Source organism: Schistocerca piceifrons, chromosome X, assembly GCF_021461385.2.
Source record: "Schistocerca piceifrons isolate TAMUIC-IGC-003096 chromosome X, iqSchPice1.1, whole genome shotgun sequence".
In the NCBI taxonomy this organism is placed as follows: domain Eukaryota; kingdom Metazoa; phylum Arthropoda; class Insecta; order Orthoptera; family Acrididae; genus Schistocerca; species Schistocerca piceifrons.
The window spans coordinates 369,649,984-369,665,196 of record NC_060149.1 but is presented as its reverse complement, the minus strand read 5'-3'; the positions used below and the strand labels follow the sequence as shown (position 1 = coordinate 369,665,196).

At 41.5% G+C, this 15,213-nt stretch overlaps 1 non-coding gene across 1 annotated transcript; it reads right to left on the bottom strand.

The window, feature by feature from the left end:
* Positions 1-1,028: 1,028 nt before the first annotated feature.
* On the bottom strand, positions 1,029-1,103 carry Trnas-cga. Its single transcript has one exon. It is a non-coding gene; the product is annotated as a tRNA-Ser (tRNA).
* Positions 1,104-15,213: the final 14,110 nt, after the last annotated feature.

Genomic DNA, 15,213 nt, shown 5'->3' with positions numbered 1-15,213 from the left:
GAACCGCTCGGCCACTCCGGCCGGCATCTATTAATCGAACCTGGTATTGGCCTCAAACTGAGGATAAAATCCCATAATGCGTTTTATTGGCAGAACACTTAGAGAATGCAAGAGATCTACTAAATAGACTTCCCACACTACGCCTGTCCGTCCTCTTTTGGAGTACTGCTGCGCTGTGTGCTATCCTTACCAGATAAGATTAACGGAGTGCGTCGAGAATGTTCAAAGAAGGGTAGCACGTTTTGTATTATCGAGAAATAGGGGAGAGAGTGTCACAGACATGATACAGGATTTGGGATGGACATCATTAAAACAAAGGCGTTTCTCGTTGCGGGGAATCTTCTCACGAAATTTCAATCATCAGCTTTCTCCTCCGAATGCGAAAATATTTTCTTGCCGCCGACCTACAAATGGAGAAACGACCATCATAATACAATCAGGTAAATCAGAGATCACACCGAAATATGTAAATGTTAGTTTTATCCTTGCGCTATTCGAGAGTGGGACAAAAGAGAATTAATGTGAACCCTCTGCCAGGCACTTAAATGTGATCTGCAGAATATCCATGTAGACGTAGATGTAGATAAGGCTGCTGGCCACCCTTCGTAGTAGTCAATGTTATGTTTCTTGTGGAAATGCTGTAACACAACCTGGAAGGTGTCTCAGACTGACGAAGAAATCCTGTATTTTGTCGTATCACACTGCGAAAATCCTATACATGTAATGCATCTGACAAACAATTATTGACTGGATGAGTAATCATAGGTATTTATTTAAAATACCATACTGACATTAGCGCTTCGTGTTGGAACCATACCACATCTGGGAAGCCTATTTTTTTGCCAGCCATAACTGCGAGTGCACAGTGTAACTTGTGTTCCCAATCTTAGTTCTGTGGGAAGTATGCAGTGTCAATATCGTGGCTGATGACATGGTTTCAGTCGTCTAAGTAACATTGAATTCCGTCACTGGATCGCCTAAAAAACAACCAGTTATTGGTCCTGAAACTTCCTGGCAGATTAAAACTGTGTGTCCGACCGAGACTCGAACTCGGGACCTTTGCCTTTCGCGGGCAAGTGCTCTACCAACTGAGCTACCGAAGCACGACTCACGCCCGGTACTCACAGCTTTACTTCTGCCAGTACCTCGTCTCCTACCTTCCAAACTTTACAGAAGCGCTCCTGCGAACCTTGCAGAACTAGCACTCCTGAAAGGAAGGATACTACGGAGACATGGCTTAGCCACAGCCTGGGGGATGTTTCCAGAATGAGATTTTCACTCTCCAGCGGAGTGTGCGCTGATATGAAACTTCCTGGCAGATTCAAACTGTGTGCCCGACCGAGACTCGAACTCAGGACCTTTGCCTTTCGCGGGCAAGTGCAAGTCTGCCAATTCTCGACTCGCACAGCAGCTCACGTAAGATAAGAAAGTTGCACCCTGCACAGGGAGGCGTGGTCATGAAACGGCGATCACTAATTTGGCGGCAATGCAGATTTAGTCCGCTAATGACAACGTCGAGAGGATGGATATTCCGAGAAGCAGTTGAGCTTAGAGCTGGATGAGGACGGGAAAAAAAACAGTCTGTGAGACAGCGCGGAAGCAGAGGACATGGGCGATCTTTCATCCATCGCCTCCATCCGCCTTCCGACACCGGGATTTCTCGGCTCCGGCCACGCAACACAAGGCGAGTAGTCAACGCGGAGACCGTATCTGCGCCTTGCTGTAAAGCCGCGGGTCGCTGATGAAAGTTACCAAATCCCCGCCGCTGCTACGTGGAGAAACGCCGTCCCGGCACAGCGCCTGCCGCCGTCATCACCACGAGATAAATGACGATGAAAAATGGTGAGGTGATTCATTCCCACCTCATTCCCCTTAATAACTGCGTCGTGTCCATGCCTAGTCAAACAAGCACTGAGATTTGTAATTTTTTGTTTTTGTTGTAGATGACGGAAAGTTATCGAGTAAAGCAGAAGTGATTTCTTAAGTTCTACAAGGTAGTGTTATAGGCCCTTTGCTGTTCCTTATCTATATAAACGATTTTGGAGACAATCTGAGCAGCCGTCTTAGATTGTTTGCAGATGACGCTGTCGTTTGTCGACTAATAAAGTCATCAGAAGATCAAAACAAATTGCAAAACTATTCAGAAAAGATATCTGAATGGTGTGAAAATTGGCAATTGACCCTAAATTTTGAAAAGTGTGAGGTCATCCACATGAGTGCTAAAAGGAATTCGTTAAACTTAGGTTACATGATAAATTAGTCTAATCTAAAAGCTTTAAATTCAACTAAATACCTAGGTATTACAATTACGAACAACTTAAATTGGAAGGAACACATAAAAAATGTTGTGAGGAAGGCTAACCAAAGACTGCGTTTTATTGGCAGGACACCAAGAAAATGTAACAGATCTACTAAGGAGACTGCCTACACTAAGCTTGCCCGTCATTTTTTAAAATACTGCTGCGCAGTGCCGGCCGCGGTGGTCTAGCGGTTCTAGGCGCTCAGTCCGGAGCCGCGCGACTGCTACGGTCGCAGGTTCGAATCCTGCCTCGGGCATGGATGTGTGTGATGTCCTTGGGTTAGTTAAGTTTAAGTAGTTCTAAGTTCTAGGGGACTGATGACCATAGATGTTAAGTCCCATAGTGCTCTCAGAGCCATTTGAACCATTTTTGCTGCGCAGTGTGGGATCCTTACCAGATAGGACTGACGGAGTACATCGAAAAAGTTCAGAGAAGGGCAGCACGTTTTGTATTATCGCGAAATATGGGAGAGAGTGTCACTGAAATGATACAGGATTTGGGCTTGACATCATTTAAAAAAAAGGCGTTTTTCGTTGCGATGGAATCTTCTCACGAAATTCCAATCACCAACTTTCTCCTCCGAATACGAAAATATTTTGTTAACACCGACCTTCATAGGGAGAAATGATCACCACGATAAAATAAGGGAAATCAGTGCTCGTACGGAAAGATATAGGTGTTCGTTCTTTCCGCGCACTATACGAGATTGGAACAATAGAGAATTGTGAAGGTGGTTCGATGAAGTCTGTGCCAGGCACTTAAATGTGATTTGCAGAGTATCCATGTAGATGTAGATGTAGATGTTTTATGTGTAAAATTACTGAAATAAATGCAGTCAATTCACCCTTTATTTATCTAAAAGCCTGTTCCATTAGCTTATTAATCCCTTAATCTCATAATTATTTGCTAGATGTATTCTAATCTCTATTTTCAACTACGGTTTTTATTCTGTGATGTTTTAACAGATGTCCTACCATCCTGTCCCTTCTTGTCAGTGTTTTCCATATCCTTTCCTCTCCGATTCTCTGGAGGATCTCCTCAGTCCTCACCTTATCCGTCCATTTAGTTTTCAACATTCTTATGTGGCACCACATCCCAAGAAGTTGCCAAAAAAGATAATGAATTATTGGTCGACTGGAAAGAGAGAATTTTGCAGACCTCGTAAAAGATGGCTGGGTGGATAACAAGAGACCGCAAAAGGTGAATACAACACCTAACACCTACTTTCTTTTTGATGTCAATTATTGCCGTCCAGCTTATGGTGATCTCATTGTTCATTTACACGTCATTTCATGTCAGAGAGGAGAATTTCACAGTTCACTACATTTTGGCGCCCAACGGGGTCTTCGATTTCAATTCATTCTCATGTTTTTGCCAGTGTGCGAATGTCTAGAGTTTTAGACAGGACTTAGAGAAATTAACGTTCCTTACCTTTAATAGACTATGCTAACTTATTTGTGTGTGATGTCAGGCGCACGGATGATGTGTTTGAGTGTGCTGACTGTGTTTCACACGAGCAGTAGCAAGTACACATAGCTGTAGCTCGTGTACATTGACGTGACAAAAGTTGTGGGATTCCTCCTGATATCCTGTCGGACCTCCTTTCGTCCGGCACAGTGCAGCAACTCGATGAGGCACGAATTCATTAAGTCGTTGAAGTCCTATGCAGCCCTGCTGCCTCTATAGCAGTCCATAATTGTGAAAGTGTTGCCGGCACAGGATTTTCTGCACGAATTGAACTCCAGATTATGGCCCATAAATGTTCGATGGGATTCAAGTCGGACGATCTGGGTGGCCATATCATTCGCTCGAATTGTCTGGAGTGTTCTACAAACCAATCACGAACAAATGTGGCCAGGTAACAGGATGCATTGTCATCCATAAAACTTCCACTGTTGGTTGGGAACATGATGTTTGTCGATGGCTGCAAATGGTCTTTGAGGTAGCTGAACATAACTATTTTCAGTCAATTATCGGTTCAGTTGAACAGAGGACCCCGTCCATTCCATGCAAACGCAGCCCACATCGTTATGGAGGCACTGCCAGCTTGCACAGTGCCTTGTTAACAGACCGGGGCCATGGCTTCTTAGGGTCTGCGCCGCACTCAAACCCTACCATCTGCTCTTACCAACTGAAATCGAGACCCATCTGACCAGGTCATATGCTCACGAGACCAAGAGAGGCGCTGCAGGCGAAGTCGTGCTGCTAGTAAATAGGCGGTCGTCTGCCCATTAACACCAAATTTCGCCGCACTTCTAACGGATACATTCGTCGTACGTCCCACATTGATTTCTGCGGTTATTTCAGGCGAGTTATCTTGTCTGTTAGCTCTGGCAACTTTACGCAAACGCCGCTGCTCTCGGTCGTTAAGTGAATGTCGTTGGCCAGTAACCTGAAGTAATGCCTGAAATTTGGTGTTATCGACACACTCTTGACATTGTGAATCTCGGGATATTGAATTCCCAAAAGATTTCCGAAATGGAATGTCCCATGCGTCTAGCTTCAACTACCATTCTGCGTTCAGAGTCTGTTAATTACCGTCGTGTGGCCATAATCACATCGGCAATGTTTTCACATGAATCACCTGAGCACAAATGACAGCTCCGCCAGTGTATTGCCCTTTTGTGCCTTGTGTATGCGATTCTGCCACGCTCTGTATATGTGCATATCGCTATATCATAACTTTGTTTTAGTTTCGGTTCCCGTGAACCTCCCCCATATTTTATTGCGGAGTTTTAGAATGTGTAGTTTGTTGTTGCGAATATTCTGTTCCACGTTTTCATTGTTCTGGTTGCGACCAGCGTGGTGATCAGCATGGTATTGTCGGTCTCAGTTTGTTCTTTGGCGTATTTTTTGCACGTTTTTCTACGTAACTAAGGTCTGGAAGATTGATGAATGTGGAAACTGTCAGGCCAATGGAGGAAAATTTGTGTGTGAGTAACGGAACTCGAGGTACGCCTGTGAGGGGTACACCAATTCAGCGTACACTAAAAACCACGAGGTCATTTAAGGAAAGTTCGAGGGTGAACGAGAAAACACAACGTACGTCTGTAGGGGATACGCAAAGTCAGAGTCCACTGGATAGAATTCTCGCGTGTTAGTAAACCACACATCTCAGTTAATCGCCAAGAGAGAGAAGAATAAAACACGATTTGAAAGACGGGAAGCTGAGCTAAGACTTTGCAGCCAGAATATTGATGGACAGATCGCTGAAGTTGGGGGCGAATTGGGGACGGAAACCAAAAATATACAGACGGAGGTCATTAACGGCCAGGACGAGGTGAGACAAGCGTGTGAAAAGAAGGTAGACAACCTAGAAACGTGGGTAAACGCGAAGGTAACTGACATATCTGTGCACTTTGACGACGAAAGTAAATCGTGCAGTGAAACACAAACGAGAGTGTCAGCCCTCGAGCAAGAAGTGTCTGTAATACGATAGGAGACTATCCTTGTAACGCAGGTCACGCCAGCGAATTTCCAGGCCGCATTCCCGATGCATGGTGTGGACATACTGTAACGCTACCGCCCGCTCGGGCGTACGTTAGCTCTTTAAAGCCTGTACTGTAATAAGTTCACGGGCTTCACGTTATAAACAAGGATTTTAGTACATAAGTTGACCGCGTGTACGTAATAGAAGCAAGATTGGGCTTATACTCAGTCAATAACTACAGTGATGCATCAAGCAAATGTAAAGTATAATTGCTCGTTCGCATGGACAAGAAGTACACACAGTAGATGCTAACAACGATTAATAATTCGGTCGCCAGCATAATTAGGCAATGAGTGAGTTTTTCCTTGTACAAGTGGGTGCATGTACAAGCATAACTACACGTAGTAACGTTGCGTTATATGGCAAAGTTTGGAACCAGAAAAATCCACTGAACTAAAGTTTTCTCTTTTTGTACTAATTTGGACGAGCTAAATTTACACAACACCACACAGCAATGATTACTACGAACTGCATTTTGTATATTGATCAGACTGAAATCGGGCGTGGATTGCCCTAGCATCGACAATCTTGAAAGTACACACACAATGTCACTATTAAAGATGGAAAAACACTAATACACTTAGGTTTAATATAGAACTTAGCTTTACTGGTCAAATCTAATCAGTACACTTCAAGGTTTGAAAGAATGGACAAGAGAAGGGGGGGGGGCTGAAACTGTTATGGTCGTTATACTGAAACTATTAAGTACTGAAGGCAAATTAGCACTCAAAATTATCAATCTATGGATAACTACTCTTTTGTCTTACTTCTGAATAATTTAACTGTCATTATTTCTGTCTCAAATTAATTAAATAACATCGCTAACTCAATTCAAAAAAACTCTCTTCCAATTTAGTCATACTTTTGTTCTTTACCAACATTTGTAATAACACACTGAACTTTAGACTTCTTTATTGCATAGATTAATCTGCTAATAATTTTCGTTAACACTAACATTAAACTTTCAGTTCAGGATACTCGGGTTGCACAATACGTGGTAAGGATCCTGTCTAGGTCAGTGATTAGGATAAGTAATGGCTAAGGCAATTCTGGTAAAAGTCACATTATTATTGAACAGTTAGACACAGTTTCGACACTGGTCCACACAGATACACTTCTAAAGATGAAATAAATGTTTGACCTGTGCAAGTCGGTGCGGCGGTTGGCGGGCAGCGAGATAGCGGGCAGCACGGCACACATACAAGCACGACTAAGGCTCACACTAAATCGGCACTTTCCATCTTCTTAGCGTCGTAATCTTTCCAATTTTGTGCCTCAGAATATAGCCATGCCAAGTAGTCGTCGGAATCGGTTCATCCGAGGCTCAATGGAATCCACTTTTCCTGTGTAGCCTCCTCGGTACAGTACGTGTACTTCTGAACGATGCCCAACTCCGACTGTTGCTCGCCTCCGACTGTAATACTGAGCCCGTTGTGCCGAACCGCGCCAGTGTGCATTTTCCCGCGCTCGCCTTTTCCTGCTCCCCTACAGGTAGGGTATTCACCACAGGTTTTCTACTTCACCTATCCTAATGCATTACCTACGTATGGACCAAGTGTTTAAATTACAATTTTCACATCTTACAATAGTATTAACATTAGATACACTTCCCTTTGATTACCACATTATTTGAAATCTAAATTAAATAATAACATTCATTTTCAAAAGTTGCTCACAGTTTCTCTAACATAACGATACGAACCGAAAAAGAAGTTCAAAACATTGCTTACATTAATTAATCTAAATTCATAAAGAAAAAAATTATTATATGTACAGTTGTCGTTACACATGCCCCTGTTTCCAGAAAATTTTCTTAAGTCCAAATTTTATGGGAACACTAAATCTTACAATTATACAGTAGTTCTGAATCTGTACTTAAATGTCCAAAAAGATTTACACTACATATTTCCTTTTACTCACTGTATATAGGTTTACACTTTTTTAACACATCAAGAATAATTACTTGTCATTTACTCAAGTGCCTTTTGCACAGTCCAACATCCCATCATAACATTACTAAAATAGCAATTTAATCATTTTTTCTAAATTTCTCAAAGAAATAATTTAAAATTCTGGAATACAAACATTTAACTACAAAAACAATTGCATATTTTGTATACACTATAACATAATTTGTCGCTGCTTGCTTTGAATAGCAGTCCATTTCCTTACTTACTAACCAAAACACACACACATATATTCAGAAAATTAACTACATATATTTGCTGCATATTATGCGGATTTGGGCAGTCCTTTTCACTTCATATTGTCACATCTCCTGGATCACATTTACAATTTTCCATCGACTATTTATCTGCCCTCATTGGTATTTGGCAGTCCTTCATATTATGGTTCATACACTGCCCATTTTCATTTTTGACAGTCCCACCTTTTATCTGGCTGATAGCATTTATCCTTTGTTTCCAGTCCTTTTCTCCATACATTTTTACAGTTACAGTACAATTGGTAATCTGAAACTCACATAACTACATTAGCACACTTTCAAGGGTATACAGACATTTACAAAGATTAGTTACATTTAGAATAACTTGGGTTCAGCATAAGATACAGTACATTTACTGCAAGTCGCTTTCTGATTATCCTCATATCACTCATTTCTAGGAACATACAGTTTCAGGTCCACAACATTTCTTACACCTAAAGGTCTTTTGGATTTTGGGTAGATCAGGTAGTAAGCATTATCGTGTGGAATATTCTGTATTATATATGGTCCATTATAAATATATTTAAATTTTGAAATTTCATGGTTTAGTTCACTAGACTTTTCGTGGGTTTTTAAAAGAACATAATCTCCAATTTTAAATTTTTAAATTTTTATTGTGTCTTTTAGATCTAGATTCAGCTCTTTGCTTTGCCCTTTTTATCACCAATTCTTTCTTTTGATCCAATCCCAAACTTGTACAAGGTGGAAACTCTAGTTTTTCTTCAATTAAACTTTTACTACTTCTGCCTAACAAAATTTCTTCCGGTGGAAATCCTGTAGTTTCATGATGTAGAGTGTTCATGACATTCTCAAAATCTGATATAAATCTGCCCCAGGCTCTATTTCAACAAAACAATAATTCACTTTCAGATAACACTGAGTTACAGTAATAATAAAGTTATGCATAATAATAATAATATATACAAATATAGCACCCTGCCCCCAGTCTCTTTATTAACAAGGCAGTCTTTTATGGTTCATCAAACAGTCACTTAAGTCTGGCGGCTTTTTAGGCCTCTGGAGTTCAAAGTCTTTGCTTACTTGAACTCTTCGCAAAATAAACACTGAGTCGTCAGGTGGTTCTTTCTTTCTTTGTTCTGTTTCAACGTCTGGATTTTGTTTTGATACGTCGTCATCGTTAGGTACAATATCGCAATTAACTGCATCCCCTTTATTTTCACTGATTTTCTCATACCCTCTTTCAGTAAAAGTATATTCATTTTCCTTTACACCTGAAAATTCGTCTTCACTAGAGTCACCACTACTCTCTTCCTCAACATCAGATTCACTTAAGTACGCTACTTTTGCACAATAGGGAGAGTTAGTACATTCATTTTCGTCTGTATTTGCGTATCTTTCATCATCTGTACTATCGTCGGAATCCGACCATTCCGGATCGCTTTCAGGTTCTAACATAAAAGCTTTTCTGAGACAGGCACTAAGTTCTTCCTCTGTATTGTCGTCAGGCTTGGATTTTAATTCAATCTCCTCTTTTGGCAAAACGGCCTCATCATCAGCTTTATTCACATCCACTGTGACTTCATATTCGGTGTAATTCTCGTGGACTTTAATTACTTTCAGGTAATCATCTGCCCCTTCTCCACGGTGCCTCTCGGTAGCAGCTTGTACTATTGGCGGACTGTTAGCAGAAGTTATTTCTTCAATTATGCTGAGGATTTCATCCTCCAAATCCTTCCTATCATTAACCTTCCTCCTATCGGCAGCACGCGTACTTTGCGCGGCGCTATTTATTCTCCCCTCTTCAAATTTGGGCCACGTCACTTTATGGACGTCCCTACTATCTCTCTTTCCACCAACTAATTTCTTCGCCCCATCCTCCTTCTTAAAATCCTCCCACTCACATTGCTTTAGGCCCTTGTACAGATCATCGATCTGCACACGCCAATCAGTTACTTCTGCTAATTCATCCTCGCATTTTACCTTATTGCAAACACTGCTAACCGCACCTCTCTGTGTATTCACAGTTTCATTTATTGTTTCCTTTGCCACGGAATTATCACTCGTAAAATTTTCCTCAGCTCTCTGACGGCTACGTTCGTACCTACTGCTGCCGAATTGCTAGCGGCTTCTCTCTGAACAGATGTTCTGCTAGGCTGGGCCGTTGCCCTCTGATGCTCCACTCGCCTGTCTCTAATCTGTTTCATTACATTACGGTCGGTCCGGTATCTTTTCGTAAATCGGGGCCTGTATGTGTTGTCCGCTTCCGTTTGGCCCGCAACGTTCGCGGAAATTAGTTTCCCGCGTCGTTATTATTTTGCGCGGTATACCCTCTACCGCGACCTGAATAATTTCCTCTGCCTCTTCCTCTTTGTATTACATTGACGCGAAATCCATCGCCGTCGTTTCGTTCGTCATTGTGTCGGTTATTATGGTTACCAAAGTTTTGATAATTGGCACGACTTGCGCGCCAATGGTCTTCGTCTTCGACCCTTTCTAGAAATGCTTGGAAGCTACGATGATTGCTTCCTACATACCTCTTTGAATCCTTCGGAAGCTTTTTATATAGCTCCCAGATAATTTCCGAATCTGATCTTCTACCTCTTAAGTGTGTCAATTTTCGGTACCAATACTCACAGAAATCTTTCAAAGAATTTCTGCCCCGGTTATCATGCTGTTTGGCCATGATAAACTCGTGCCATAGATGGTCCTGCTTTTGTTCAGACCAATATTCTTCCGTAAATCTTTGCCTGAATTCTTCGAACGTCATTCGTTCGATATTTAAATTTATTCCCCAGCGCTTAGCATCACCTGCTAAGGCGCTAATTACAACGTTTATCTTTTCCTGATCAGACAAGTGCTCAGGAAATACTCTGTCGCAATTTTTGATAAAATCTAACGGATGCCACTCGTTATGTTTCTTGGCTGGATCGAAGCGTTCCTCACCTTCTAATAGCTTTGTAATCGGTGTGCCATTACAGACAACACCAGGCCTATCTTTAATTTTGCTCTCCAGATCGAAAATTCTGCCTTGAATTTTCGTAGTATTTTGTTCACAATTTTGAACACATCCAGTTACTTTTTTATCTAAATCCCTTTCAGTGTCTAAAACTACCTTTTTCAACTGTGATATTCCGTGTTGACATTCGTTTACGATCCCAGTTTTAAGACCGAAAACTTTTTCGTCTACCTTAGTTTCAACCAGAGGTTCTACTTTCTCTTGAATGTTGAGAATTTCAACATCAAATCTACTATTAATGTTACCAATTTCCTCCTGCATAGTATCCATATTTTTGTTAATAACATCAATTTCAAATCTCAGAGTATTTACCACAGAACTTAAATTACCCACTTTTTGTTCTACCTGTTCTATTTGTTTACTAATTTTAATTCCCTGTCCTTCGACCTGTGCCTTAATCTGATCACTCTGTTTTTTGAGCTGCTCGTCAACGTGTGTTTTGAGCTGTTCATTCTGTGTTTTAAGCTGATTAACCTGATTGCCGACTTGTTTTTGAAGTTGCTCATTCTGTCCTGCAATTTGTTTGGTTAATTGTTCAAATAAGTCGTTCATACTTAAAATTTTTATACTGTTTTGTTCTACAGGATCGATTTGTTCCGATTCTACTTCAGAAGTTTCTTTCGGTTCTTTCTTTATCTGTGGTGAATCAAACATGTCAGTGGATTCGTTCACGTACCCACTATCATCTACAAAGTCACCCTCTACTTCCTGTTTTGTCCCTTGCTGTGTTCGAGACGATCTCGATATTTCAATCTGTTCGTTGACGTGTTCATGGTATTGTATGTACGCCAATTGTCTTCCGCTAACGCCATCTGTTATCTGGCCGCGTAAACTCCGGCTACTGCCAGCCGCATTCTCCATTTCGCTTGGCGCATCTACCCTGCCTACGTTCCTGTCCATATTGAATGCCAATTACACCACACTATTATACTTGACTCCCACTGCAGTTAATTTTACTGAACTTTATTGTAATTCGTGCCACTGAACATCCACTGTTCGGTATTTACATTAATTTGTAACCGACAACAACTGGATGTCCTGTCACCGGGAAGCCACTTGTAACGCTACCGCCCGCTCGGGCGTACGTTAGCTCTTTAAAGCCTGTACTGTAATAAGTTCACGGGCTTCACGTTATAAACAAGGATTTTAGTGCATAAGTTGACCGCGTGTACCTAATAGAAGCAAGATCGGGCTTATACTCAGTCAATAACTACAGTGATGCATCAAGCAAATGTAAAGTATAATTGCTCGTTCGCATGGACAAGAAGTACACACAGTAGATGCTAACAACGATTAATAATTCGGTCGCCAGCATAATTAGGCAATGAGTGAGTTTTTCCTTGTACAAGTGGGTGCATGTACAAGCATAACTACACGTAGTAACGTTGCGTTATATGGCAAAGTTTGGAACCAGAAAAATCCACTGAACTAAAGTTTTCTCTTTTTGTACTAATTTGGACGAGCTAAATTTACACAACACCACACAGCAATGATTACTACGAACTGCATTTTGTATATTGATCAGACTGAAATCGGGCGTGGATTGCCCTAGCATCGACAATCTTGAAAGTACACACACAATGTCACTATTAAAGATGGAAAAACACTAATACACTTAGGTTTAATATAGAACTTAGCTTTACTGGTCAAATCTAATCAGTACACTTCAAGGTTTGAAAGAACGGACAAGAGAAGGGGGGGGCTGAAACTGTTATGGTCGTTATACTGAAACTATTAAGTACTGAAGGCAAATTAGCACTCAAAATTATCAATCTATGGATAACTACTCTTTTGTCTTACTTCTGAATAATTTAACTGTCATTATTTCTGTCTCAAATTAATTAAATAACATCGCTAACTCAATTCAAAAAAACTCTCTTCCAATTTAGTCATACTTTTGTTCTTTACCAACATTTGTAATAACACACTGAACTTTAGACTTCTTTATTGCATAGATTAATCTGCTAATAATTTTCGTTAACACTAACATTAAACTTTCAGTTCAGGATACTCGGGTTGCACAATACGTGGTAAGGATCCTGTCTAGGTCAGTGATTAGGATAAGTAATGACTAAGGAAATTCTGGTAAAAGTCACATTATTATTGAACAGTTAGACACAGTTTCGACACTGATCCATACAGATACACTTCTAAAGATGAAATAAATGTTTGACCTGTGCAAGTCGGTGCGGCGGTTGGCGGGCAGCGAGATAGCGGGCAGCACGGCACACATACAAGCACGACTAAGGCTCACAGTACATCGGCACTTTCCATCTTCTTAGCGTCGTAATCTTTCCAATTTTGTGCCTCAGAATATAGCCATGCCAAGTAGTCGTCGGAATCGGTTCATCCGAGGCTCAATGGAATCCACTTTTCCTGTGTAGCCTCCTCGGTACAGTACGTGTACTTCTGAACGATGCCCAACTCCGACTGTTGCTCGCCTCCGACTGTAATACTGAGCCCGTTGTGTCGAACCGCGCCAGTGTGCATTTTCCCGCGCTCGCCTTTTCCCGCTCCCCTACAGGTAGGGTATTCACCACAGGTTTTCTACTTCACCTATCCTAATGCATTACCTACGTATGGACCAAGTGTTTAAATTACAATTTTCACATCTTACAATAGTATTAACATTAGATACACTTCCCTTTGATTACCACATTATTTGAAATCTAAATTAAATAATAACATTCATTTTCAAAAGTTGCTCACAGTTTCTCTAACATAACGATACGAACCGAAAAAGAAGTTCAAAACATTGCTTACATTAATTAATCTAAATTCATAAAGAAAAAAATTATTATATGTACAGTTGTCGTTACAATACCACTGCCTAAGTTCGATCGAACGCGCTGTACCAATCTGCATGCGAAAGGAGTCGGGGGGGGGGGGGGATGAAATGCCTTATTTGTTCCACGGCAGGCGCTCGAACAGGAGGAGGCTGTCTGGTTTGACGTAACAATTTGTGAGAACAGTAGTTACAAGGATTTCTGCACCAAATTCTGGCAACGTACTGGAACCTGGTCGCACATGCATGTGCAAAGACAAGAATGTATTGGGGACAGTATGTGCCACAGTCACGCCAATCCATGGCCGCATACGCTGCTCACTTTGTCATTCTGGCGGGTCACTTGGACGACAAAATGACAGATAAGAAATGCACGCACATTTTACTGCTCACGTACGACGTACACTCGTGGGGGCATTGTCGGCGGAACAGTTCTTTTATAGTTTAACGTCTTTAGATGACACTGAAAAGAAGGAGAAACAAAGGACGGTACACGCTAGGACAAAAAATAGGGTGCCACAAGGGTTGGTGCCGCGTAATGACAGGCAGAAATGGCACAATAACGGAAGAAGGAGAGAAGAAGGGAATCGGTGAGAGTGAGATAGAAGCCATGGTCCACACGAGGGAGAGCAGGGCAGAACGAAGTGACACACTACAGACGCCACGTGAATCGCGTGCAAGTATCGCGTATTGAGAGAGAGTGAGGGAGTAGTGCGTGAGATCGCACAAGTAAATTATCAGAGACAATGAGATATCGTCGGGGACACCTCAGTACAGAAGGGAATCACATACGCAATAGGTAGTACTGGCAATCAAGTGCAATACGAGACTGGCCAGTAGTATGGTGACACAGAGCTGACCGGAAAAGCAGAAAATCGGTATCCCCTCATTGAGATAATCATGGATGGAATTAAGACGAGAACATGTCTGGATTCCGAGTCAGGAGTGACTGTAAAAGAAATCTCAATAATTCCCGATTTTTGGGCGAAAATGAAGAAGGTAGATGAACAGGTCTTGGTGTCGCTAAGCAAAGGAAGAAGTGGCTTCCAGGTGAGCCGTCATCTGTGGGTTGTCGCTCGATTTTATAACTGGTAATGACATACTCTCGAGTAGATTGGTGGTCATGGATTGGACCACTAAAATCGTGGACAGTTTGTTCAAAGATCCGTTCGCGTGGGGTGCAGAGAGCATTAAGGACACTATTAATTTAGTAAAATGTAAGAAAGTCGAGGAAATTTTCATTGGTGGGCCACGGGAGCTAAAATGTGATTTATTAGAGGGAACATGGGTTCCAGATGAAGTCAATTTGAAGTCGTTATGAGGATTTTCCATACACAGTCGACAAAGAGAATCTGATGGACATGATGTGACTGCTCGTAGGTTAGAGACCCTCGCACATTTATTTTTAGGATTTAGAGAACCAGAGTTCGCTCCCGT